General features: G+C 42.3%; 1 protein-coding gene and 1 long non-coding RNA gene across 2 annotated transcripts in view; one reads left to right on the forward strand and one right to left on the reverse strand.

The window, feature by feature from the left end:
* The window catches only part of LOC144996541 (uncharacterized), a 39,532-nt gene that overhangs the window by 8,582 nt on the left and 2,986 nt on the right, over positions 1 to 27,964 (forward strand). The window lies entirely within an intron of this gene.
* Positions 13,407 to 16,888, reverse strand: LOC144996454 (uncharacterized). Its single transcript, XR_013659397.1, has 4 exons — positions 14,904 to 16,888; positions 14,238 to 14,302; positions 13,974 to 14,133; positions 13,407 to 13,867 (listed from the first exon to the last, which is right to left on the reverse strand). It is a non-coding gene; the product is annotated as an uncharacterized LOC144996454 (long non-coding RNA).

The raw sequence follows: 27,964 nt of genomic DNA on the forward strand, positions 1-27,964 counted from the left end.
CACAAGATTTATCAAATACTTTGTCAATGATCTCATTCCTACTAAGCAATTCAGTTAACACACGAAGTATGGGCACATACACAAAAAATTTTTCTCATCTGCATCCAGTAAATACTCTACTGGTTCAATGACTGGAAAATTATCTTTGAAAAAATTTGATCTTTTGTGATCTGAGCCAAATGGACCACTCTTTAAAAGAAAACCAAGTGGATTTGTTTCCTTTACGACCTCTGTCAATAATGCCAACAGGGGTCCTTCAGAGTTACAGTTGTGCTACTTCAACACATTTTCAATGATTTCTTTGTGTACTCTCCAGCTAAAGTACCAATATCATAAAGTGATTCTACTATTTCCTGTGTAGCTGACTTAGATACACGAAGGACTGTCTGCATACGCAAGAATAAGGTCGCTAGTCTATGCTTGATTGACTCTTCGTTAACTTATTCCTCCTCTACTAAAAAATCACCCTGAGAGACATCAATGTCTATTGCTGTAACATCACATATCTCACTTGCTGTTGCTGGTAGATCATGAATTAATTCTGGTCTTAAATCATTCAAAACACAACTACTATGATATCTACTTCTATGTGATGTATGTGTGGAATATACATTTAACTAAAAAAGACAACGCTGGAAAGGGCTCCTTAAAGTTTCCTTATTTTTCAAATGGACTCGCAGATGAACAAAGTAATTTTGAACTGTACATGACTTTGAAAACTCACATAGTTCACAATGCAATCTATATGTAACAATGGTACTTCCAGGAGTTACAGAATATTGAGTTTGACTAGTCACTGTTTCATGCTTAAGTAAATGATTTTTCAGGGCCACTTTAGTCTTACAAGTGCAAACCCAGTCACTGTAGATGCAGGGCAAGGGACAAGACCAACTGTAATGTCTGTGCTTCAACTTGTAGTGTCTTATTACACTGCGCTGGTTAGATGTGGAAAATATGCAAAACTTACATGTCCACTTCATACAGACTTTTCTCCCTTCCTGTAATAAAAAAAGACATTTAGTTAAGTTGATATTTATGCATAGCCCATAGTCACAGCAAGCTGGCAGCTGCATGAAGATGCCATCTCGCAAAATACAGCAAAGATTGTCTCAATTCCTTATGCTACCCTTGTGCTGGTTTGTGCAGAAAAAAAGAGTGTGTTACTTTAAAAAAAAAAAGTTTAAAATAGTCTTGCAGAGCACAAAAATCATTTTAATAGTACACCAAAGCAGAACAAGCAAGATTTTCTTTTGTTAAAATTGGACATCTGTGGGGTGCTGTTGCATTAAAATCTAAAGGGATTTGGCCAATCACCGTGTCCCTGTAACCAAGGTGTAACAACAAGACCAATGGCTGGCTGCAAAGCATGCTGGGAAACGTGACGTACTGCTATTGTTGTTATGCTACGAGCTAAAGGTAAGTGCATTAGGCGAAGCAGCCAGCTTAATAGGTTTTTCAGATTTTCATCGAGACAATAACAGATCGACCATTCTTGCTTTTATTTTTACCCCATTGAATGCTCACAGAGACACGGAAGTAGCGGCAGGAAGCGGCTTTTGCAGCAAGATGACGGAGGGCGTACCATCAGGATGATGTGAATGAATGTGAATACGATGGATGCTTTTGTGCTTTTTAAAATAAATAAATCTGTTCTCTAAACATCCTCTGTGTCTTCAATGCAATGTAATGAGACGCACACAGATAGAAATGTGAAGGTATCTGCTGTAAATCTATGACGTAAATTAATAACAGGATAAATGATCGGCTAGTTAGTTAGCATGTAGCCTAATAGCCTTCGAATGTAAAGTGACTGACTGCTAAAGTTAATAAAATACAAGTCCTGAATATTATTATTCCTATTCTACCCTAAACTACAATATCAGCTGTCTGTCAACCGACCAGCCAGTTGCCCAAATGCCGGCATACATCAAAGAGCTCTGCGGCGGAGCTAGTAGTAGCCTAGCAGGAGCTATCGTATGACAAAGCAGCCTAGTTATCATAAATCTTTTGATATATTTCTTATATTCATTGAGACAGTAATAAAGTGATCATTTTTGTTTGTCATGTTCCTTTTTTGAACAAATGTGGGTCACAGAGACACGGAAGTTACCGCTGAAAGCGGCTTTTGCCGACGTACAGAGAGCATATCCCCGTGAATGACTTATGACGTGAATAATTATTGCGTTCGAACAGATTAATTATTGCGTTCGAACGAGTTAATCATTTCGAGGGAACAGGATAGTATTTCGAGGGAACGGGATAGTATTTCGAGGGAACGCAATAGTATCTTGTGGGAACGGAATAGTATTTCGTACGAACGAGATATTAATCTGTGGGAACAAGATATATTTTAATATCTTAATGTCAGGACAAGGGCTCCGTAAAAAGCTTACAGTGCCTGAAATAAAAAAAATCTGTCAGTCCTTATTTAAACTAAAAACACTTTTGACCAACTGAACCATTTGATGCTGAGAAAAATAATTAAATCAATAAATAATATTAAATTTAAATTGATTAGCATTAACACAGCAGCACCAATATATTTAATGTTTTTAGTATAAAGAAATTCATAAAAACATTTTGCCTATTTTTTTCCCCCGAAATCACATTAATCAATGAAAACGTTTCAGAGGGATTTCATGTTTTTTTAAATGTTATTGTGAATGTCAATTTTAGGTCTTATAAAACATTAAAAACTAAATTATAGAACTTATCACTGGAACTACTGCAAAGATATTTGGAATTTTCCTAATATCGTCCAACGCAAATAGTAAAAATCCTCCAAAAAACATCACTACATTGATGAACAAATGATTGTTTCGTTATAATCTTATAAACGCCAGCTGTTTTAACACCTGCATTACCTGCTGTCTTTATGTCAAACAGATTACAAATACCAGCTAAAAACAGGGATACCTGAAGAATACTTTCATATGAAAAATAATGACCCGTAATAAAAATGTCTACAATGGTTAATAAATGACCTTAGAAGGAGCTGAGTGGTCTAAACAGGCACTGGATGATCCAGGTGTTGGGCAATAGAGGCTGCATTCCGTGGGCGTTTCACCTCGCCGCCTTTGCCCACTACAACTCCCCTTTTCCTTGTCCAAGACGGGAGCTCGCAGCTGCAGGGTGTCAATCTATAGTCAGGCTGGTAAAAACTCTAAACTCAAAGATTTTTTCCCCCGTTTCGTACTTGTCTAATGCACGCACGCGTGCCCACACACAGTTTTCCCCCACATATCGACGTTTCAGCGCTTATTTTTTCACCCCCAGTCACGTGATTCCTCCGTTTCATCACAAGACGCTTTTACGAGACTTTTGCCTCCGACAGAGGTGCTGCGAGGGGGGAGGGCTGCGTATGAGGGGCCGTATAAGACATTATTTATTCTGAACCATTCACATTCATACATTCTTGCTCTCACAGTCATATATACTCTCTTTCGCATACATATATTCTCTTACGCATCCATATATTCTCTCTCTCACATTCATACATTCTTGCTCTCACAGTCATATATACTCTCTTTCGCATACATATATTCTCTTACGCATCCATATATTCTCTCTCTCACATTCATACATTCTTGCTCTCACAGTCATATATACTCTCTTTCGCATACATATATTCTCACTTGCACATCCATATATTCTCTCTCTCGCATGCATATATATTCTCTTACGCATTCATATATTCTCACTTGCACATCCATATATTCTCTCTCTCGCATGCATATATATTACTTTACACATACATACATTCTCACTCTCATTGTCACTCTTAAAAAAGAATGTATGTATGTGAAAGACAAGTATATATGAACGTGTGAGGAAGAGTTTATATGTGTGTGTGAGAGAGGAGTATGCATGAAACGGAAGTTACTTTGCATGAAAAGGAAGGCACTTTGAATGAAAAGGAAGGCACTTTGAATGAAACGGAAGGCAGATGATTTCTCGTGCTCTGATTGGACGAGAGGCCGCCACCTCCCATTTTGAACACACTCTAAACCCTATCACTTGTACTGACTCATAACTATTAAGGTTACACAACTTAAATGTCATTTTGTAGTTGATTCAACTATAAAGTATTAAGCTCTATCAAGATTTTTTCAAATTTAACTTAACAGTGCTAAATATTTTAAAGCTTATTTGTATCTGGCACTCAAAAATTTTAAGATCCGTGAAGTAGCGTTATGACGTCATCACGTACTGGTGGGAGGGTCTTTCGTTTTCTCTACGTTAGCTCAGGTGGCCATGTTGGATTTGCCGAATGCGAGTATGCGACGTTTGAAATTGAAAGTCGAGCATTTTATTATTCTGCAAAGCGTTGCGATTTCGTCCCGCTTCAAGACGCCCCAACCTCGGGTTTTTTTTTCATCCGCCTCATCGCTGATGGTGCCGTCTTGTCTTCAGCCCTGATTTAATTTGGTAAGTATCGTTCATGGTTTATGAATGAATGCTTTAAAAATGCTCTTATACTACCGTAAATGTGGTTTACTGTTGTTTAAACATATGTGTGTTATGATTGTTTTAGAGATTAATGTGGAAATGTATACATGATTAGTTTGTCATAGCAGACGTATCTATGGCGAGCCAAACCCAAAATGCATTTCTGCCCGTAAGTTACGACAGTGATGAGGTTTTTTTTTTTCAGAGGTAGAAATGATCTGTTATGCTGCAATCACACTAAACATGATCCGCGTGTGAAATTCGCGTTGGAGGCCTCTGTTTGTGGCTAAAGTTTGCTGCTGGACACATGTCCAAAAATGTCACTCAAAGCCTCTAACGGTTGTGTGGGAGGAGCTACCGCCAACAGTTTTAAGCCTGGTTGCTACATGGAAGCATTGGGTTTTGAATGCAGCTTTAAGCTTTTATAAATCACTGATCTCCGTTATCAAAAAGGTTTTTGTAAAAATAAATTAATCAACGTGCTCGTGTTGTGTTCAGGTACCGAACTACAGAGTGTTCAGTGTTTCACCTCCAGGTAGACGCCAAGGCCAGCCAGGTAACTTGTCTCAGTTATTTGTCTAGAGCTATTTTAAAAAAACAAAAAATGCAATAGGTTGTGTAGTGCAATAAATGTTTTTTGATCAGAATATAATTGAAACATTTTTTAACATTGAAAAATCTCTTTTGGACTTTTTCAGATACTGAACTTCAGAAAGTTCACCAGAAAGTCACCATTTCACCAGAAAAGACCTGTCAGTGGGTGAGTTTTATACTTATTTAATACATTCATCCTGAACTATTACCATTATTAGATTTATACGGCAGCATGGAAACATTTATGCACATTTTAACTAGCCAAAGGTCTAAATAGAGCTGAAATTATTTACAATTTAACTAAACATATTTAGATTGCAGGCTGAAGGTGGCACAATGGAATGGAGGTGCAAGTTGTGTTCTGTTACTTTGGCACTATGCAGTACTACATATAATACTGCAGTACTACATAGCAAATATTCCAAAGTGTTTCCACTGCCATGTATGTGGAGACACTTTGGAATATTGTCATGTCTTTATGACAGTATATTACAATAATAAAATGATGTTGCATTAGCACCATTCCATCATTTGAAACCATGAAAACTCATCTGTCAAGATCTGAAATGGATTTATGTAGAGTAGATGCAGTCAGAGGAAATTGTGCAGTTTTTACATGTTTGTGTAACTTAAAGCTGCCCTTTTCTGAGACTAAGTCCACCAAAACAGACAGGAACTGGCCAGCTTGGTTAGGATTTATGACCTCCAGGTGAATTTCTAATGTGCATAATTCAAAAACGGATAACAAATCATTTGTAAACAGCTGTAAGAAGCCACGGTGTAACTTGCCTTCAAATGACTTTGGGTCTTTGACCTGAAGTGGATCATGACATAAACACTGTATTGTCCTCTTACTAGAAATAGACATCTAGAAAAGGTATCATTTTATTATTTCTTAAAGTTCCTTAAGTAAATATTGGAAGTGTTTGCTCTGCATTTGCTTCAAAGGTAATGGATATTTCTTTTTATTCTTTTAGGACCAGCGTGACGTGAACATGAGACGGGCACTTGTCCTCCTTGCACTTCCTGTTTATCTGCATGAAGATGCCTCCAACTTCTTCAAGACCTGTACAGTAAGTGCAAAAGACTCCCTGTCAATGGTTTTCACTAATCCTTTAATATTGATTGAGATTTTATTGAGTGACATAATAAATAGGGCAATTGTTTGTAGTTTGTAAACTGAGTGATATTTTTAAATGGTTTTAAAACTGAGACGGAAGATGAAAGGCGAACATCAGGGACTCCTGATTGGAAGGAGTGGAGTTTCGTTTACCTTTTCTGCTCCTGATCCATCATTATTTGAATAAAGAAAAATGAAGCTTTAGTCTTAAATTATTTTATAAATGTCCTCCTTCAGAAAAATGCTAAAGAACTTTTTAAAAACACAATTTTAATTGGAGTTGGTCCTTAAAACATCATAGCCAGTTGATTAAAAGCTAACAGAATGTTAGCATGAAAAGATTCCTATTGACAGATGGCAGGAATGTCAGTTTTGGACATTAGTGTGATGAATATCTTTGAGGGTCTGAACTCATCTGTGTTTTTTGTTTTGTATTTTCCAGAATACCAGACCTCACAGACACCGCTGTGGGTATCTTCTCAGTTGTCGTGGTGACGCTCCGGATGCTGCCGTCAGTGGTCCCACAGATCTGGCTGACTAATCTCTTCTAACTCTTCGGGGACATCTATGCTCTGGACCTACAGCACCCCAAAAAACTTGAACTTGCCTTCATATTTATTCAGAATGCTGTCTTGAGCCTTGAGGACAGCAAACCACTGAAGGGACATTTATTGACGCTGAAGAATGTTTCGTTGAGTGAGTCTTCCAGAATGGACTATTTGTTGGTTTAAGTGTTATGTAACTAATGTGTTTTGTTGTGATCATTTGCTTTTTCTGCCGTAAAATACAAAACCAACTCTTTTTGTCAATATGTTGTGTGGCACTCTTATAATGCAGTTTTATTGCACTTATTGTTTCTTCATCCTCTTGATATTTGTGCTTTTTTTTAAAGAGCAATTAAAAAAAGTGTATTAAGCAATCACTATTGTGTGGCCTTCACGTTTGTTGGTTTTTATCAATGTTAGCCTTTAAAATGTAGTGGGGCAGTATCAATATCTCTGTTTAGAATACATTTTAAGCTGAAGAATTTTAAATATTTTCAATGCTACACATTTAATGAGTTAAAGAATTTATAAAGCATTTGAGTGAATTTTACATATTTTATGAGTTGAGTAATATAAAAATATAGTTAGTTAAAGCGTTTTTTAGTTGGAAAATATTAAAAACTTTAAGTAAATAATCTCTCTTTTATAAGTTGAGGAATCTTAATATTTTTTATATGAAATAATACAAATGTAAGCCAACTGACAATATGAATTTTAATAAATGTTAACTTAAAAGTTTTAATAATATAACTTAACTGTTGCGTAATCTGTTACACAATAATTTTTAAGTTCAGTCAACTCGCTAGGGATTACAGTGCAGACGCTAACATGAACCAGCAAGAAATCCCAAATTAACAGACTTGTGGTGTGGAAAGGTATGTTTTTCAGCTAGCAGGAATAATCAAAGTATCCGTTCTCTGTTTCAAAATGAGATTGCCACAAAACCGTATGTTATCTCATACTGGAACAGCTTTGGATGTAGAATTCAGTGGGAAAAGGTTTGGACCCTGCCACAAAAGTATTTCATCACCAATAAAATCAGAGAAATTTCTTTCAAAATTCTTCACAAATTTTATCCAGTGAAACATTTCTTTACTAAGTTTAAAAAAGATCTGGACATAAACTGTTCATTCTGTCATTCCTCACCAGAAACTGTGCCTCATCTTTTTTGGTTTTGCTCTTTCACTCAACTATTTTGGAAAGATGTGATACATTTTATAAGAACTCATCTATGTGAAGATTATAGATTATTTTACGAGCATATTATTTTTGGATATTTTACACAAGAAAGACTTAATGCAGAAAAAATATATGTAGTTAATTTACTTATAATTATGGCTAAATACTTTATACACAAGTGTAAATATGCCAACAAAAAAACCGTGTTTTATGTTTTTCAGAAAGAAATGGTTTTGTATGTGAACAGTATTAAATCTTCCACTAACAAAAAAGCTGTCAGAACAGTTGAAACATGGTCTCTCCTGAAACTTTAACAGATTCCTTTGCCTTATTATTTTTGTTTTCTTTTTGCATAACCTGTTTTACATGGTTATCATTATGTTTTTTTGTTCATTCTCATGGCGAACGTGAAGATTGTATTTTGCACACAGTGGAGTTTTGTGTTTGGTATTTTGTATGTGCAAGATATTGTTAATAAAGTTTATTTTTTAAAAAAAACGAACCGGCAAGAAGTAGCCACGGGGGTCCTGCAGCCATCGGAACCTTAACAAATATTTCATCTCCACCTCACCGTTGCCTTTTTTAAGAAATGACAGCTGGTTTTCCCACATTTATATGTAGTTATGGATCGAAAACAAGAGGAATTTGTTTTAATGTAAATGCGTGTTCCAGCGTCTACAGGAAGTGTCGCCCATAATTCACGCAAAGGCTCATGGGGGCTAGGAATAAGGTGGATACGGATTTTCTGTTTCGGTGGCACTTCTATTACCATTATTGGTATTTGAGACATTCCTTTGTGTCTCTAGAGATGCAGACAGATTTGTGACCACTTGAGGTGAAGATAAAATATTTCTTAAGGTTCCGATGGCCTTCTTATTGGTTCGTGTTAGCGTCTGTTCAAAATGGGAGGTGGCGGCCTCTCGTCCAATCAGAGCACGAGAAATCATCTGCCTTCCGTTTCATTCAAAGTGCCTTCCTTTTCATTCAAAGTGCCTTCCTTTTCATGCAAAGTAACTTCCGTTTCATGCATACTCCTCTCTCACACACACATATAAACTCTTCCTCACACGTTCATATATACTTGTCTTTCACATACATACATTCTTTTTTAAGAGTGACAATGAGAGTGAGAATGTATGTATGTGTAAAGTAATATATATGCATGCGAGAGAGAGAATATATGGATGTGCAAGTGAGAATATATGAATGCGTAAGAGAATATATATGCATGCGAGAGAGAGAATATATGGATGTGCAAGTGAGAATATATGTATGCGAAAGAGAGTATATATGACTGTGAGAGCAAGAATGTATGAATGTGAGAGAGAGAATATATGGATGCGTAAGAGAATATATGTATGCGAAAGAGAGTATATATGACTGTGAGAGCAAGAATGTATGAATGTGAGAGAGAGAATATATGGATGCGTAAGAGAATATATGTATGCGAAAGAGAGTATATATGACTGTGAGAGCAAGAATGTATGAATGTGAATGGTTCAGAATAAATAATGTCTTATACGGCCCCTCATAGCTGCGTGCATGCCTGTCTCCTTCCTTACTGGCTGCTAAAGAACATTTAACAGCTGGTTCCACCAGTTCCTGAATAGTTATAACCGAAGTTGATTTGATTTGATTACTTTATTATAAAAAAAAATAAAAATACAAAAAAAATATTTAAAAAAAAAGTAAAACAAATGATTACTCACTTATTGTAAATGGTTAAATTGATCGACGTTTAATGATATTACTTCATTTGCTCCAAAAATTGATAAATTGATTCACAAATCTTTCCTAATGTAGCATAATTTTGCACATGTTTTTAACTTTTGATACTTGATGAAATTTTGCTATGAAAATTCCTGAAACAGTGTTGTGTCTACTTTACTGATGTAGGATTATGTTTTATTCATATGAATGACTTTTATAAGTAACATAATCCGCAAATATTTCAGATGACTGATCTGCATTTGCCATGTTGATTTCTAAAATAGTTATTTTTTACATAATAATTAAATAATTCATCTTTGTCATGTGCTTTATCGATACTTTATGATTCTTAATTCTGTCTGATAAAAGCTAGGAACCGGATATTGATAAATCACGTAATAAAATGGTTATAGTATAACGGGGTGGGATTATATAAATTCGCTTCCTTCCACTCCCTTTCAAGCAATATTTATTAATATGTCTAATTATCCTAAGTTTGATTAGTTACTGTATGAATGTAAGACTGATGATTGTATTGCTTTTGTGTGTTATTTCTATTTTATTGCTTGAAATAAACCATTTCAAATCAAATCAAATGTCAGAGCTCTGCTGTTATTCAGGTGACGTCAGACGATGGAGAAAGTGATGAATCAAGGCGTTATATTTCTTGAAATTATTTGACTCTTTGATTTATTGCTGCATGTTGTTTTAGACGACCGTGATCAAACACTTTTCAAAGTCCTTCATGGTGTTCACAACCAGAACCTTGGACCGGTCCGGTGGACCGAGTGGTTTGACGTAAATCCTGCAGCCTTTAACCCAAGTGTTCTCAATCTGCTTACGCTTCCTGAGAAGCCGTGCATGTTTGGGGATTTCAGCATTCCTTCTGGTCAGATGGTCGTTCAGATAAGCAGCCGAACCTTTCAGGTGTTTCCTTTGGGTCATCAAAGCTATCTTGTGTTTGTGATTCACAAACCTGATGAGGATCGCTGGTTTATCCGTCTCCTTTCTCCTGGGGAGCAGGTGGCAGGTGTCGATGGTATTGAGATCCAAGGAAATCCCTTTAGATGTGAGAAATGAATGTATTTCCTGTTCCAGAGACTCTCCACCGCTCGCCGGTTCACAGTGCTTGCGCCTGCTGTCAGCTTCGCTCCAGTTTTGATGAGTACTCCAGTGAGAATGACATTATTCATCCTTACTTGTTGTTCCACATCGTCCAGTCTTTTCTCCAGAATGTCGACCCGGTTTTCTCGTTGCTCGTTTTGAGCCCGAAATCCGACACTTGGTCCATAAAACTTTTCAGCATTTCTTGAATAACGTCAAGAGTCTTTTTGAGGTCTTCGTATTCCTGGGTTTTCTTCGGGGGCATGGTCGGCTCTCTCTTTTTTTGGAGAAAATCGACTTTTTAAGTAATTTGAAGATAGTTGTATCCGCAGAGGCATGCCACGCATCCTGCTGTGTAACCCGGAACCGGAAAAAAACCCATTTCCACTGCACAGAGAAATGGTATCAGCTGATTCAAAAGCAGCCGAAAATATCCTGAAACGTGGAGGAAGATAACCGCGGAGAATAATTATCATCCGGAATGAATGAATGATGGATGAAACCGGCCTCTTCTGGTTTTAAAGGACAGAGTGATACTCCGAATGTGCATTGTAAAGTACCCTAAAGTAGAGTCAATTGCTCTGAAGTGGATAAAAAATAAAAACCTCTCTATTTTGAGCAATATTCCATTATTTCATAAATGTTTTAGAAGGCATCAGAAATGTTTCTGAGGGGTTTTTAATAAGAATCAATGTGAAAAAAGGAAAGAAAAAAACGCCACCCCCCACCCCTGGCTGCATTAGACAAGAACTCCTAAGTCTCTTTTCCACATCCCGGCAGCAGAGTGGGATCCGATCAGCAGCCTGCCCCCCACCCCCCCACTGGCACACCTGTTTCTGTGTGTCTGAGGGGGGAGCTGCTTAGCATTTTTGGTTTTTCAGCAGATCCTAGCGAAAAAATGAAAATGTACGGGACACGTTTAGTCTATGGAAACACAAGAATCTTCAAGAAATGAGCGGAGCTGCCCGCAGACGTCGCGCAGCGCTGATAGAGATATACTGCTCAGTCCAAAAAGCCGCGATTTTCAAATCTTCTAACGTTCACCGCCCTCGCACCTATACTGCTCAGTCCAAAAAGATGCGATTTTAAAAATTTCTATTAAGGTTCACCGCGCCGACATCCTGCTGCTCAGACGCGGATTTGCCGGCGTATCATTCAATCAGAGTGCAATGTGAAAGCAGCTTAAAGGAACAAGTTGTAGTGATTTTCTGTCTTCACTAATGAAATGCAGTCTGCATTTTTCCTGCATACACAGACAAATCCAATTTCCAGCAACTAGCCAGACACTTTTCCAACTAACTACACACAACCATTCCATAACTTAGACAGTGGGTTAATGTACCGACCCAGCCAGCAAAGCCAAGTGGGCCCCATATGGTTTAAAAATGGGCAGAAAATGTGGGCCCCGAATGGTTTTGTCCGCAGTTTCCGTGGTGGCCCCAACTGTGTATGCCCACATAGGCTTGAAGTGGGTGCTGAGTGGGTGCCATATAGGCCCCAGATTGGTAAATAATATTAGAACCCATGTAGGGCCCATATTTTTGCCCATGTGGGCTGGAAGTGGGATTGAAACAGGGCCCATATGGGTCCCAACTGGGTAAACTACCCAAGACCCACTTTGGCCCCACTAATGTGTCTATCAGTATCCTATATGGGTTTTATGTGGGACCTAAATGGGCTATAATGTGGGCTATAAGTGGGTTTGTCCGCAGTTTCCGTGGTGGCCCCAACTGTGTATGCCCACGTAGGCTTGAAGTGGGTGCTGAGTGGGTGTCATATAGGCCCCAAGTTGGTAAATAATATTAGAACCCATGTAGGGCCCATATTTTTTGCCCATGTGGGCTGGAAGTGGGATTTAAACAGGGCCCATATGGGTCCCAACTGGGTAAACTACCCAATACCCACTATGGCCCCACTAATGTGTCTATCAGTATCTTATATGGGTTTTATGTGGGACCTAAATGGGCTATAATGTGGGCTATAAGTGGGTTTGTCCGCAGTTTCCGTGGTGGCCCCAATTGTGTATGCCCACATAGGCTTGAAGTGGGTGCTGAGTGGGTGTCATATAGGCCCCAAGTTGGTAAATAATATTAGAACCCATGTAGGGCCCATATTTTTTGCCCATGTGGGCTGGAAGTGGGATTGAAACAGGGCCCATATGGGTCCCAACTGGGTAAACTACCCAAAACCCAATTTGGCCCCACTAATGTGTCTAACAGTATCTTATATGGGTTTTATGTGGGACCTAAATGAGCTATATCGTGGGCTATAAGTGGGTTTGTCCGCAGTTTCCATGGTGGCCCCAACTGTGTTTGCCCACATGGGCTTGAAGTGGGTGGTCAGTGGGTTTCCTGTAGGCCCCAAGTGGGTAAGTAGCATTAGAACCATACTCATAGTTAACCATAACTCGTAGTTCTTCTTCTGTGGGCTGGAAGTATGACTGAAACAGGGCAAAGATGGGCCCCAATCAGGTAATCATCCATGACCCATTTTGGCCCCACTTATGCATCAATTAGTATTGCATATTGGGTTAATGTGGGACCTAAATAAGCCACCATGTGGGCCATGAGTGGGTTTGTGCAGTGTTGCCATGCAGGTCACACCTTTGTTTTCCTACTGTGCTATATACCAGTGAACCATTATAGGGTCTTCTTTTCCATCTAGCTTTCCTAAAACCCAAATGAGAAGATTCTCTAAAATCCCACTGTTTCACAACATAATTTTCCAAATGACATCAACAAAATGCTTTTTAAAATGCTTCAATTTAATAAAAGAAAATAAATTATCCTGATCCTGCGTTATGAAAACGATATACAAGACCATGGCAAGGTCACCCAAAGGTTTAACAGATAACACACAGGATCTAACATACTACAGTTACTTAATAAAATAAAGAACAACTTCACTTGGTACAGTACAATATCAACAACCTTAATGTGTGCCAATTATGTGACGAAAAAATAAATAAATCCAGTAAAACAAAATACTCATGGCATCCTTGACGGTTCCTGAGAACAAGCTCCATTGGCTTGTTATTCAAGCTCTCTTTGAGTCCTTATGGCTCAGTTTCTTCCCCTGTCACGAGCTCCAACAAACCATTTGGAGAGGCCCTTCTCCACTTCCTTTAGTGGGACTGGTTGGGTGATGGCATTTTTCTTCACTGCCCCTAAAAAGAAATCACAAAAAACAAAGTATTCATTTTAGCCTGGGATTAAATTTACTAAATCCTTTGTCAATGATGAATATAGATTAATAAATTCAAATCTAATTACCATAGAAGACATCAAAAAGACGCAACTAGCAGAACGTATTCTCTCCATGACGTCCAAACAGGTTATATTGCAGAGCCAACTCATTGGACATGAGGAAGCCCATCACTCTTCTGGTTGCATCGTCCAGAGAAGAGTCCCCAATTACTCCAACCACAGCAACCTTTTTAAATAGAGAAAATATCACAAGATAGAAAGATGTAGTTAAACGTTAACAGCTTAATTACATATATAAATAATAAAATGTTACTTTAAGAATAAACTTACAACTGCTGACATGAAATCTATATCGGCGAGTCTGTCACGACAACTTGAGTGAAGCTGCAGGTGACCTGACCGACACAAGGGACAAAATAACTAAACTCTGAAATAACCATTCCCTGAAGCAAGTGTTCAAGTAACTCTAGGATGATAATTAAAATGACGTTTAATCTAAAAAATATATATATATATTTATATATATATATATATATAAGATATAAGATCATTCAGACTCATAATAAAACAAACTAAAAACATTTCACACAAAACCTGGCCAAATTACATCTGACCAAAACAAGTTATCCCCGCAAGATCCAAATCAAAACCACTAAATTGGACGGAAACCCGCCGAATCTGGCAACTCTGTTACTAGGATGCGCTTCCTAGTTTTGACGTCTCGGTGAAACGCCGACACACACACTGGCTGGATGATCGGTGACGCGACCCACCACTACTTGTCATCATGTCTGCAAATAAACCTGCTGCACGTGGAAACTAGTCGTCTGCCCGTTTGTGACACCGGCTTCTTTCAAATGCAAGTGTCGAAGTAACGTGGATGGATTCAACTGCAGAACAGAACAACACTCCCGAGCTGCGCATGCTTTTATGAACCACATTTATCATTGCCAGTTAGAGCTGTAAGCGAAACACAAAACCAAAAAGGTATCTTACCTTGATATCAATAAATGGCCTGGATGAACGGTGCGACAGAAGTGCAGAATCTCCTTGCATTGACGGACCAGGACGACTGACTGAATCCGTATCAGGAAATGAGCGGGAGATTCAAAACGCAGCAACCGTCCAATCAGCAACGCCTGCTTACCACTTTGAACTCCTGAAACCACCCTGCTCGCCTTTCGAGAAAAAATGAAAACGTTCATTCTATTTATTTATTTTTTTTACTTTTCACCAGTCAAAATAGGTTTTTGTAATAAGGCAGGTTTCTACTCCAATATAAAAGTCATTATATTTACATTTAAAATATTCTATAAAAACTACACTAAACCAATCAAGCATATGAACACATTTTATTTCAGTAGTAGTGTCAGGAAAGTTTGCATGACAGATGTTAAACTATTTTTTGTAAGCTAACACAAGTAAAAGAAAAAATAGCAAATTGCTCTTTATGCTCATTGTGATTAAATGGTAAATGGCGTAAACTTATATAGCACTTTCTACCTTCTTTCAAAGCCCCAAAGCGCTTCACAGTCACAGTCCAGATCCTTCACCCATGCACACACACTTACACACACTAATGGCAGCGCCGCTGCCGAACACTGGCGCCAACCTTCCACCAGAGGCAAGGTGGGGTAGTGTCTTGCCCAAGGACACTTGGACACATGGGCGTACAAGGCGGGAATCATACCTGCAATCTTACGATCAGCAACTAAATTAGATGAACTAAGGGAATTATTAGATATTCACCAGACCCAGCTCACTCTGTTAAGACAGAAACACTGCAAAGCGTGAGACACAGCCCAGAGGACAGCATCATGACACATTCACCTTTTCCACAGCTAGCCTGCCACAGTTAAACTAATGTCAAAAATTAATAACTGAATAGCAACCAAAGACCACCATCCAAATAAATGTCTAATGTCTTGTAATCTGCAATCTAATTGCCTGCAATTCTTATTCCGCTGGCCTGAGCCCACTGATGGGTTGCAAGTGCACTTCTGCAGGGCCCTGAGATTAAATCTGTGTTGTTTGTTGATTGCAAGTTACAGGGAATAAAAGTCTTGGTTCATTTTGTATGCACTAAAACTGGGTGGATTAAAAAAGGTTAAAAACTGCTATGTTTCACAAAACATACTGTATACAGCATTAGTTTTCTGTGTTTTAGAATTTAAGGTAGGGCATGGTAGGTGTAGGTACCAAAACTATTCAGCCTGCAATTACCGTTTGAGGTCCTTCAGGGTCCTGGGACTAATGCTGACGTCACATTTTTTTGATTGGCTGTCCGTTGGTCCGGTGACGTGTCAGATTGTGATAGGACAAATTACAATACTGGTAAATGGTAAATGTCGTACACGGATACAGAGCTTTTCTACCTTCCTTGAAGGCCCACAGTGCTTTACAGTCATAGTTCCATTCATCCTTTCACACACACATTCACAGACTGGTGGTGGCTCCGCTGCCGAACACTGGCGTCAACCTTCAAAAACAGAGTTAAGGTGGGGTTCAGTGTCTTGCCCAAGGACACTTCGACACATGAGCGGGGCAAGGCGAGAATTGAATCAGCAATCTTCCGATCAGAGGTCGACCAACCTACCGCTGCACCACGGCCGCCCCATACTACCATAGAAGAAGATATTATGAGGGGCCCTGTGAACATACAGAGATCTGACAGAGCAACATTATCTTTTAAACTTGCACCTTCCCTGCCTGCAAACACAAAGCTATGAGACTCCAGCTGCTCTGCTCAGAGACACGGTTCTCTCTGTGGAGCAGCAGGTTCATTCTAACAGCCACAGATCTTTTTACAAAGTGGGTTGTGGCAAAATCTCTCTATAAACATTACAAAGAATAATGTCACACACAACTTATGAAGGAAAAGAACTTTAGGTTACAAAAGGAAACATAAAATGAATATTATAGAGCTTGAGCAGATCTTGATGCAACGTAGTTTGTCCAAGTGGAGTTACCGTTGTGTGACGTTAACCTCAGTTGAAAGGACCGCAAAGGGTGATTGCAGGCCGAATAGTATTGGTACCTACACTGGACTGCTGTCATTAAAAAATGTGCTCCAAATTAGTGTATATCTCCCTCCATTCTTTTGTTCTTGCACTCTCTAGCTCTCTTGTATGCTTATGTACATTTACCAGATTGTACATTTCTTTGATCTTATTTTTTAAACTTTTACAATGATTCTTCTTTTTCAAAATGTTACCTTGAGACCTTTGCACCCCTAAGTATTGACTGCACATGCATACATGGCCAATAAAAAAACCTTGAACCTTGAAGCCAGGCTTGTTCTGAATAGGACAGCAACACAACAAATGTGTTATGTTCAAACAAAGTTACCACTTCATTTATAAAACTTTGCGTAGGATTTGCATCAGAAGTGGCGTACGGATGAAAACTAGGACGTGCGTACGCACAGAAATATTCGGATTTATAAAACCGTGCGCACGCACATCTTACGCATCTTTCCCTTAATAAATCACAACCAATTCTAAATGCTGCGCAGCTTTTGCGGCCTCATGACACGCCCATAGTTGCCCATAAATAGTCCGTGAAACGCCCACAAATGAATATTCATTGATTGCGAAACCATGGCACACACCGAGAGGAAATGAAAAAAACGTGACTTCACTCAATGTGAAGTAGAAGTTATCGTTGGCGAGGTGGAAAAGAGGAGAAAAGTGTTGTTTGGAGGGCACAGTGTGGGCATTACTAATGCCAAAAAGGCACGTGAGTGGCAGACGCCGTAAATGCTGTAGCCTCACGACCTCGGACCCTGGTTAAATAAAAAAGAAATGGTCGGACATCAAAGTCGAGGCAAAAAAACGTCTGGCGCTGCATCGCCAGAGTGTGTCTGCCACGGGGGGGGGGGGTTGATGAGAGACAAGCGGCAAGAATTGGGGAATCCCTTAGTGCCCGCAGAGGTCCAACAGGACGGCTCGAGGAAGTCGGAACCGGCTCATAAGCCAGTCGTCCTCGTTTGCCAGCACGTCTTCTTGCTGTCTAAAGATGCGTTCACTCCGAATTCTTCCATTTGCCACATCTTCTAACAATATGAGGAAAACTCGCGATATGCGATATCAGAGATTAAAATTGCGATAACGATATAATTTGCGGTATATAAACAAACAGCAAAATAACCAAATAACCATTCCCAGTTTAAAAATTATACTCCAAATGACCCACGTTGACATAGGTTACAAACATCTAACATAACAGGGCTCCATCTGATTGGTCAACAATGTGAAGGCGTCCATCCGATTGGTCAAATGCATTAAGGGATTTATTTGATTCGTTAAATGGTTCAAGCTGCCATTAGATTGTTTTAACACATTTAAGGTTTATGATTTATTGCGATATTTGCCGTTAGAAGCACCATGAAAACTTCTGAACTAGTGTTACCTACTACACTGCAGTGCTCTCTTCAAAACATCTGAAACAGACTAGAGCAGATTTAAGTTTGATATGGTCTATTTTCAGTCATTGAAAAGTGTAGAAATAAGTGATGTCACCAGAATGCACCAAATTGTACCATATTAAAAGTTTCCGGGGGGGCATGCCCCCAGACCCCCCTAAAGTTGCAAGCACCTGCGGAGCGGCGGGTCCCGCTATGCGCGGTGTCGGGCCAGTAACTTTCAGGCAGGGCCAGTAAGTTTCAAAAACTACTGGCCCTATGGGCCAGTGCAAATTTCTGGGCTATGTCAACCCCTGCAGAGGTCCAACAGGACGGCTCGAGGAAGTCGGAACCGGCTCATAAGGAGAGCAACACAACAAATGTGTTATGTTCAAACAAAGTTACCACTTCATTTTAAACTGTGTCGTTAAAAACTTGAATCTCTGTTGGATCCACTGAGCACCAATGAAAAAAGTAAATATATTTAATAAATAAGAAAGCCAGACAGAAGACTAGATGGCTGTATGGTGCCAAAAGTGGGACAAGTGGTCACCCTACTTGTATCTAATTGGTTACTGCTACATCCTCAAAATCTCAGCACTTCCTCTACAAACTACCAAAACTCTGCAAATGCAGGTTGCTCTAGATAAAACATGGTAAAATATTAAAATGTACGTCTATTTGTGGTTCATCAATTTAGCCAGTGTTAACAGATGGACTGATCAGAATTAAAAAAGCTGTGATTCATATTCAATTTGGAAAGAGTCTTCAGGGGTTCTGTCATTTTACTCATCTTCTTGTATTTTAAGCATATGTCTAGTGGACAAAAATAACCTTTTAAAATACCTGCCTATATGGTTAACCCATTAGCACTAAGGGCTCCTCATTTGGGACCCATGTAAGTTATTCCACATGGGTCCTACATACAGTGGCCCAGTTACAGACCAGGTCTTCTTCGCCCACCTATACTCTTTATTGGGGCTATATGGTTAGCCCATGAGGGCTCCTCATGTGGGACCCATGTAAGTTATTCCACATGGGCCCTACATACAGTGGCCCAGTTACAGACCAGGTCTTCTTCACCCACCTAGATCCTTTGGCGGGCCTAAATGGTTAGCCCATGAGGTCTCCTCATGTGGGACCCATGTAAATTATTCCACATGGGCCCTACATACAGTGGCCCAGTTACAGACCAGGGGCCTCATTTATAAAACTTTGCGTAGGATTTGCATCAGAAGTGGCGTACGGATGAAAACTAGGACGTGCGTACGCACAGAAATATTCGGATTTATAAAACCGTGCGCACGCACATCTTACGCATCTTTCCCTTAATAAATCACAACCAATTCTAAATGCTGCGCAGCTTTTGCGCCCTCATGACACGCCCATAGTTGCCCATAAATAGTCCGTGAAACGCCCACAAATGAATATTCATTGATTGCGAAACCATGGCACACACCGAGAGGAAATGAAAAAAACGTGACTTCACTCAATGTGAAGTAGAAGTTATCGTTGGCGAGGTGGAAAAGAGGAGAAAAGTGTTGTTTGGAGGGCACAGTGTGGGCATTACTAATGCCAAAAAGGCACGTGAGTGGCAGACGCCGTAAATGCTGTAGCCTCACGACCTCGGACCCTGGTTAAATAAAAAAGAAATGGTCGGACATCAAAGTCGAGGCAAAAAAACGTCTGGCGCTGCATCGCCAGAGTGTGTCTGCCACGGGGGGGGGGGTTGATGAGAGACAAGCGGCAAGAATTGGGGAATCCCTTAGTGCCCGCAGAGCAGGGCTCGACATAGCCATTTCTCCGCTGGCCCGGTCCTGTTTTTCGAGCAGTGCGGACCACAAGACTTTACTTTTCACTAGTCCGCTCGGGCCACTAAAATATTTAACGGTTTATATATTCTTCACCTTTTTCAATAAAGTAAATTTTGTGAAAACGTGTAGATTTACCTCGTCTTCATAATTTAGTTTTTCTGCTAGTCCTGTGTTCAGACTTCAAGGGTTTCTATGGGAAACCTTTGATCACTTCTCCTTCTCTCCCGCCTGCGCGCGCTCGGCTTTCACTGCAGAGCACCACGCGGCACGCGCTCACTACTTTTTTTTCCAAACTTTATTGAATGTAACAATTCAATACAAAACAATGTTAAACAGCAACAACGAAGGCACAAGCCAGTGGGTTATTATTACATTTGATTATAAATCCGACACCGTCACTGAAGAGAGACTGAAGCATGTCAGAGATGTGGAAGACATGGCAGGAATAGAAAGGAATATGTTAGATGGAGTAATGGGTATAATTAGTAGTATGGACAGCAAGATATTTAATGAATGCATTGAAGATGAAACTGTATCCACTAAGCTTTAAGCTGAATGTCAAAGAATCAAAGGCAACTCCAAATACCTGAATCTCAGACTCAAATGCAGTAGAATGTTAAACTACTTAATTTTGTTTTTCTTTACAACACTGTAAGCAGTAAGTATTTCTAGTTAGCTGAATGATCTCAGTTAGACCTGCACAATATGAGGAAAACTCGCGATATGCGATATCAGAGATTAAAATTGCGATAACGATATAATTTGCGGTATATAAACAAACAGCAAAATAACCAAATAACCATTCCCAGTTTAAAAATTATACTCCAAATGACCCACGTTGACATAGGTTACAAACATCTAACATAACAGGGCTCCATCTGATTGGTCAACAATGTGAAGGCGTCCATCCGATTGGTCAAATGCATTAAGGGATTTATTTGATTCGTTAAATGGTTCAAGCTGCCATTAGATTGTTTTAACACATTTAAGGTTTATGATTTATTGCGATATTTGCCGTTAGAAGCACCATGAAAACTTCTGAACTAGTGTTACCTACTACACTGCAGTGCTCTCTTCAAAACATCTGAAACAGACTAGAGCAGATTTAAGTTTGATATGGTCTATTTTCAGTCATTGAAAAGTGTAGAAATAAGTGATGTCACCAGAATGCACCAAATTGTACCATATTAAAAGTTTCCGGGGGGGCATGCCCCCAGACCCCCCTAAAGTTGCAAGCACCTGCGGAGCGGCGGGTCCCGCTATGCGCGGTGTCGGGCCAGTAACTTTCAGGCAGGGCCAGTAAGTTTCAAAAACTACTGGCCCTATGGGCCAGTGCAAATTTCTGGGCTATGTCAACCCCTGCAGAGGTCCAACAGGACGGCTCGAGGAAGTCGGAACCGGCTCATAAGGAGAGCAACACAACAAATGTGTTATGTTCAAACAAAGTTACCACTTCATTTTAAACTGTGTCGTTAAAAACTTGAATCTCTGTTGGATCCACTGAGCACCAATGAAAAAAGTAAATATATTTAATAAATAAGAAAGCCAGACAGAAGACTAGATGGCTGTATGGTGCCAAAAGTGGGACAAGTGGTCACCCTACTTGTATCTAATTGGTTACTGCTACATCCTCAAAATCTCAGCACTTCCTCTACAAACTACCAAAACTCTGCAAATGCAGGTTGCTCTAGATAAAACATGGTAAAATATTAAAATGTACGTCTATTTGTGGTTCATCAATTTAGCCAGTGTTAACAGATGGACTGATCAGAATTAAAAAAGCTGTGATTCATATTCAATTTGGAAAGAGTCTTCAGGGGTTCTGTCATTTTACTCATCTTCTTGTATTTTAAGCATATGTCTAGTGGACAAAAATAACCTTTTAAAATACCTGCCTATATGGTTAACCCATTAGCACTAAGGGCTCCTCATTTGGGACCCATGTAAGTTATTCCACATGGGTCCTACATACAGTGGCCCAGTTACAGACCAGGTCTTCTTCGCCCACCTATACTCTTTATTGGGGCTATATGGTTAGCCCATGAGGGCTCCTCATGTGGGACCCATGTAAGTTATTCCACATGGGCCCTACATACAGTGGCCCAGTTACAGACCAGGTCTTCTTCACCCACCTAGATCCTTTGGCGGGCCTAAATGGTTAGCCCATGAGGTCTCCTCATGTGGGACCCATGTAAATTATTCCACATGGGCCCTACATACAGTGGCCCAGTTACAGACCAGGGGCCTCATTTATAAAACTTTGCGTAGGATTTGCATCAGAAGTGGCGTACGGATGAAAACTAGGACGTGCGTACGCACAGAAATATTCGGATTTATAAAACCGTGCGCACGCACATCTTACGCATCTTTCCCTTAATAAATCACAACCAATTCTAAATGCTGCGCAGCTTTTGCGGCCTCATGACACGCCCATAGTTGCCCATAAATAGTCCGTGAAACGCCCACAAATGAATATTCATTGATTGCGAAACCATGGCACACACCGAGAGGAAATGAAAAAAACGTGACTTCACTCAATGTGAAGTAGAAGTTATCGTTGGCGAGGTGGAAAAGAGGAGAAAAGTGTTGTTTGGAGGGCACAGTGTGGGCATTACTAATGCCAAAAAGGCACGTGAGTGGCAGACGCCGTAAATGCTGTAGCCTCACGACCTCGGACCCTGGTTAAATAAAAAAGAAATGGTCGGACATCAAAGTCGAGGCAAAAAAACGTCTGGCGCTGCATCGCCAGAGTGTGTCTGCCACGGGGGGGGGGGTTGATGAGAGACAAGCGGCAAGAATTGGGGAATCCCTTAGTGCCCGCAGAGGTCCAACAGGACGGCTCGAGGAAGTCGGAACCGGCTCATAAGCCAGTCGTCCTCGTTTGCCAGCACGTCTTCTTGCTGTCTAAAGATGCGTTCACTCCGAATTCTTCCATTTGCCACATCTTCTAAGAGCACAAGATCAGCCATTGTGCGTCATTACGCATTGTGATGGGGCATTTTATTTCCATCCATTTAATTGCATCTGACAAGCTACAGATGTCGGGAATAATCGACGTGGAAATGGGAAATTGTTCAGCGCAAATGTAATTTCTTGTTGCTTTCTGAATGGTCGAGACATACGCCATACATTGTTTTATCAAAAATAAAACAAACTAAAGGCATATGCATGAATACCATAATTCCGTATGTTATGAAGAAATGTTTTACTATGAAACAACTTTCCCCAGTGGACAATTAATGCATCTCTCTCTATCTATCCATCTGTCTGTGTAATTGCACCTATATCTGCTCCACCAGACGGACACATTGACGAGAATATCAGTTTTGTACATAATTTGTTCTGTTAACTATATTATTTATGAGGATGAATTGTGTTTCTTCCATCTGCCGACGGTGTCGCCGTTTCTCATTTCACCCGTTTTTGTGCGTACGCCTGGGTCAGAGCTTGCGTGAAGGACCGCACATTTTCCCGTCAAGTTTGCATTTTATAAATCTCAACTATTGCGTAGAGAGTGGCGTACGCCTTCTTTTGTGTGTACGCAATGTTTATAAATGAGGCCCCTGGACAGGGGGGTGGCGAACAGGAAGGTGCTGCATGCACCCCAACCCCTCCTTGCCCCAGACGCCTGGCCCGAGCCCACTGCCCCAGGCGCCTGGCCCGAGCCCCCTACCCCAGGTGCCTGGCCCGAGCCCCCTGCCCCAGACGCCTGGCCCGAGCCCCCTGCTCCGCATCCTGAGCCCAAGCCCCCTGCTCCGCATCCTGAGCCCGAGCCCCCTGCTCCGCATCCTGGGCCCGAGCCCCCTGCTCCGCATCCTGAGCCCGAGCCCCCTTCTCCGCATCCTGAGCTCGAGCCCCCTGCTCCGCATCCTGAGCCCGAGCCCCCTGCCCCGCATCCTGAGCCCCAGCCGGCCTTCGCAGACTCTGAGCCCCCTGCCCCAGACGCCTGGCCCGAGCCCCCTGCCGCGGACCCTGAGCCCGAGCCGCCTGCCGCGGACCCTGAGCCCGAACCGGACCCTGAGCCCGAGCTGCCAGCCGTTTGCTGGTCGGACAATCAATGCCGGACGGCGCGGCCTCCCGCCACCCTCCGGACCCGCCTCGACAGACAGAGGCTTCCTGGCCGTCCCCCGGACCCGACCCGCCGGACCGCGCGGCCTCCCGGTTGTCCCCCGGACCCGTCACATCTGACTGCGTGGCCGTCCGGCCGTCCTCCAGACCCGCCTCTCAGGACTGAGCGGCCTCCCGGTCGTCCACCCGACCCGTCTCACCAGACTATGTTGGCCCTTCTATTGGCCTTTCGGGCCCCCTCCTCCTGGACTCTAGGAGGAACCTTGGTGCGGTTCCTTGAGGGGGGGGTTATGTTACGATTTCTGTTTCTTTGCCCTTGTGGTTTGTTTCCTTTTTGTTCTGGCATGTTTTGAGTTACTTCCTGTTTTTATTTTGTAGCATTTCCTGCTTTGTTGTTGTCTCTAGTTTTACCTTTCCCCATCAGTCCTGAGTGTTTCCACCTGTGTCTTGTTCCCTTGTATGTATTTAAGTATTGTCTTTCCCTTCCTCCTGTGCTGGTCCATATTCTCCTCTTCCCCAGGTTTGCGTGATAAGTGTTTCGAGTTTCGAGTTGTGGTTTGCCTGCTTTAGCAGTGGTTTTTGGTTTCCATAGTTTAAGTTATCAAATTCCTTCTCCACCTGGAACTTCTGCCTCCTCTCCTCTCTGCGCCTGGGTACTCCCTCATCCGCTCCCCGTAACATTATGGACCAGCCTTACCAGTACCCAGCAGAGAGGAACATGCTGCATTTTGGAGCATTCTGCCAGGAGGCAGACGAAAACCAGCCGGACGAGTTCCTCTACCCGGGGATGAGGGACATGCGGTTCCTGGAGGCCTATTGCCGGCAGGACGAGAGGACCAGGATCCATGGGTCTTCTGACTGGGTCCAGTTCCACAGCGTTGGGTCGGACCAAGGACGTCTGGCTTCGGGAGGGGGCCACCGTCACCGCCGACGCCCTCATCGTCCTTCCTCCCCTGTTCCCGGGGTGGAGCCGGAGGATCTCCAGGGGGCCTCCTTCCTGGCCACTCTCGACCAGGATATGTGGTTATGGGAGGCCTACTGCCGAGAGGAGGAGAGGGTCGATTCTACTGACTGGTTCGAGCTCCCCGCCTCAGCGCTTAATGGCAGTCGCCTGGCTATGAGGGGGGGCCACCATCATCGTCGTCATTGCCGCCACCGCCCTTTTCGGCGTCCCGCCTCTTCTCTCACCCCTACTACCGGGAGGGTGCCGGCTGCACCCCAGCCCGCTTCAGTTCCAGAGGTGGTCCTGGACAAACCCCACCCGTCCCTGCTCCCAGGAAGGTCCTGGACAGGGGGGTGGCGGACAGGAAGGTGCTGCATGCACCCCAACCCCTCCCTGCCCCAGACGCCTGGCCCGAGCCCCCTGCCCCAGGCGCCTGGCCTGAGCCCCCTACCCCAGGCGCCTGGCCCGAGCCCCCTGCCCCGCATCCTTAGCCCAAGCCCCCTGCTCCGCATCCTGAGCCCGAGCCCCCTGCTCCGCATCCTGAGCCCGAGCCCCCTGTTCCACATCCTGAGCCCCCTGCTCCGCATCCTGAGCCCGAGCCCCCTGCTCCGCATCCTGAGCTCGAGCCCCCTGCTCCGCATCCTGAGCTCGAGCCCCCTGCTCCGCATCCTGAGCCCGAGCCCCCTTCTCCGCATCCTGAAACCCCAGCCGGCCTTCGCAGACTCTGAGCCCCCTGCCCCAGACGCCTGGCCCGAGCCCCCTGCCCCAGACGCCTGGCCCGAGCCCCCTGCCGCGGACCCTGAGCCCGAGCCGCCTGCCGCGGACCCTGAGCCCGAGCCGGATCCTGAGCCCGAGCTGCCAGCCGTTTGCTGGTCGGACAATCAATGCCGGACGGCGCGGCCTCCCGCCACCCTCCGGACCCGCCTCGACGGACAGAGCGGCCTCCAGGCCGTCCCCCGGACCCGCCCCGCCGGACTGCGCGGCCTACCGGCCGTCCCTCGGACCCGTCACATCTGACTGCGTGGCCGTCTGGCCGTCCTCCAGACCCGCCTCTCAGGACTGAGCGGCCTCCCGGTCGTCCTCCCGACCCGTCTCACCAGACTATGTTGGCCCCTGTATTGGCCTTTCGGGACCCCTCCTCCTGGACCCTAGGAGGAACCTCGGTGCGGTTCCTTGAGGGGGGGGTTATGTTCCGGTTTCTGTTTCTTTGCCCTTGTGGTTTGTTTCCTTTTTGTTCTGGCATGTTTTGAGTTACTTCCTGTTTTTATTTTGTAGCATTTCCTGTTTTGTTGTTGTCTCTAGTTTTATCTTTCCCCATCAGTCCTGAGTGTTTCCACCTGTGTCTTGTTCCCTTGTATGTATTTAAGTCTTGTCTTTACCTTCCTCCTGTGCTGGTCCATATTCTCCTCTTCCCCAGTTTTGCGTGATAAGTGTTTCGAGTTTCGAGTTGTGGTTTGCCTGCTTTAGCAGTGGTTTTTGGTTTCCTTAGTATAAGTTATTAAATTCCTTCTCCACCTGGAACTTCTGCCTCCTCTCCTCTCTGCGCCTGGGTACTCCCTCATCCGCTCCCCATAGCATTGGAAGGAAGCAAACTTATATAATCCCACCCCTGTTCTACCGTATACAATCCATTTTATTACATGATTTATCATTATCCGGTTCATAACTTTTATCAGACAGAATTAAGAATACTTAGGTATCAATAAAGCACATGACAAAGATGAATTACGTAATAATCATGTAAAAAAATAGACATAAAAATCTTGTATTTAAGATTAAAAAATAATACCATATCAGTAAAATAGACATATCACTATCAAAAAATCTTCATAGCATAAATTGATCAAGTATCAAAAGTTGAAATTATGTGCAAATTATGTTTCATTAGGAAAAAATCATGAATCAATTTTTGGAGCAAGTGACGTAATGTAATAGAAATTAATCATTTAACCATCTTCAATAACTGTATTTTCATTTTTTAATTATAAGATAATACTCTGGTCCATATTCTGTCGAATGTGCAAGGTTGATATTCCTTCTTCTGTTTATTAACAGCCATTCTTCAGAGTTTATAGTTCTCTTCGCTTTTATGTCTGCAGACATTAGATTAAGGTCCTTTTCCTTCTGTGGCTGTTATCAGCGGCGCTGAAAGTTGAGGTCAACTTGTCTGCAAGTCAGAAATCAGGGTCACTTCGGACTTTTAGAGCTAGAGCAGATCCCAGGCATCTAATTTCGTGAAACTATTTGGCTCTTTGATTTATTACTGTATGTTGGTTCAGACATCCGTGATCAAACACTTCTCAAAATCCTTCATGGTGCAAACAACCAGAACCTCGGACCGGTCTGGTGGACCGAGTGGTTTGACGTAAATCCTGCATCCTTTAAACCAAGTGTTCTCAATCTGCTTACACTTCCTGAGAAGCCTGGCATGTTTTGCAATTTCAACATTCCCTCTGGTCAGATGGTCGTTAAGATGAGCAGCAGATCCCTTCAGATTCCTCCTTCGATTCATCAGAGTTAGCTTGTGTTTTTAATTCACCAACCTGATGATGATCGCTGGTTTATCCGTCCCCTTTCTCCTGGGGAGCGGGTGGCAGGTCTCGATGGTATTTAGATCCAGGGAAATCCCTTTAGACGTGAGAAATGATTCCAATTGGTGTTCCAGAGACACTCCGTCGCTCCACGTTTCAGAAGAACTGCTAGCAGTGCTGGTGCTATTAGCATTAGCAATGATAACTCCAGCTGCATTTAGCTTTGCCCAAGGTTTGATCTGTAATCCAGTGAGAATGACATTTATCCTTGCTTGTTGTTCCACGTTGTCCAGTCTTTT

The sequence above is a fragment of the Oryzias latipes genome, chromosome 12, assembly GCF_053564925.1.
Source record: "Oryzias latipes strain Hd-rR chromosome 12, Olatipes_Hd-rR_3.1".
NCBI lineage: Eukaryota > Metazoa > Chordata > Actinopteri > Beloniformes > Adrianichthyidae > Oryzias > Oryzias latipes.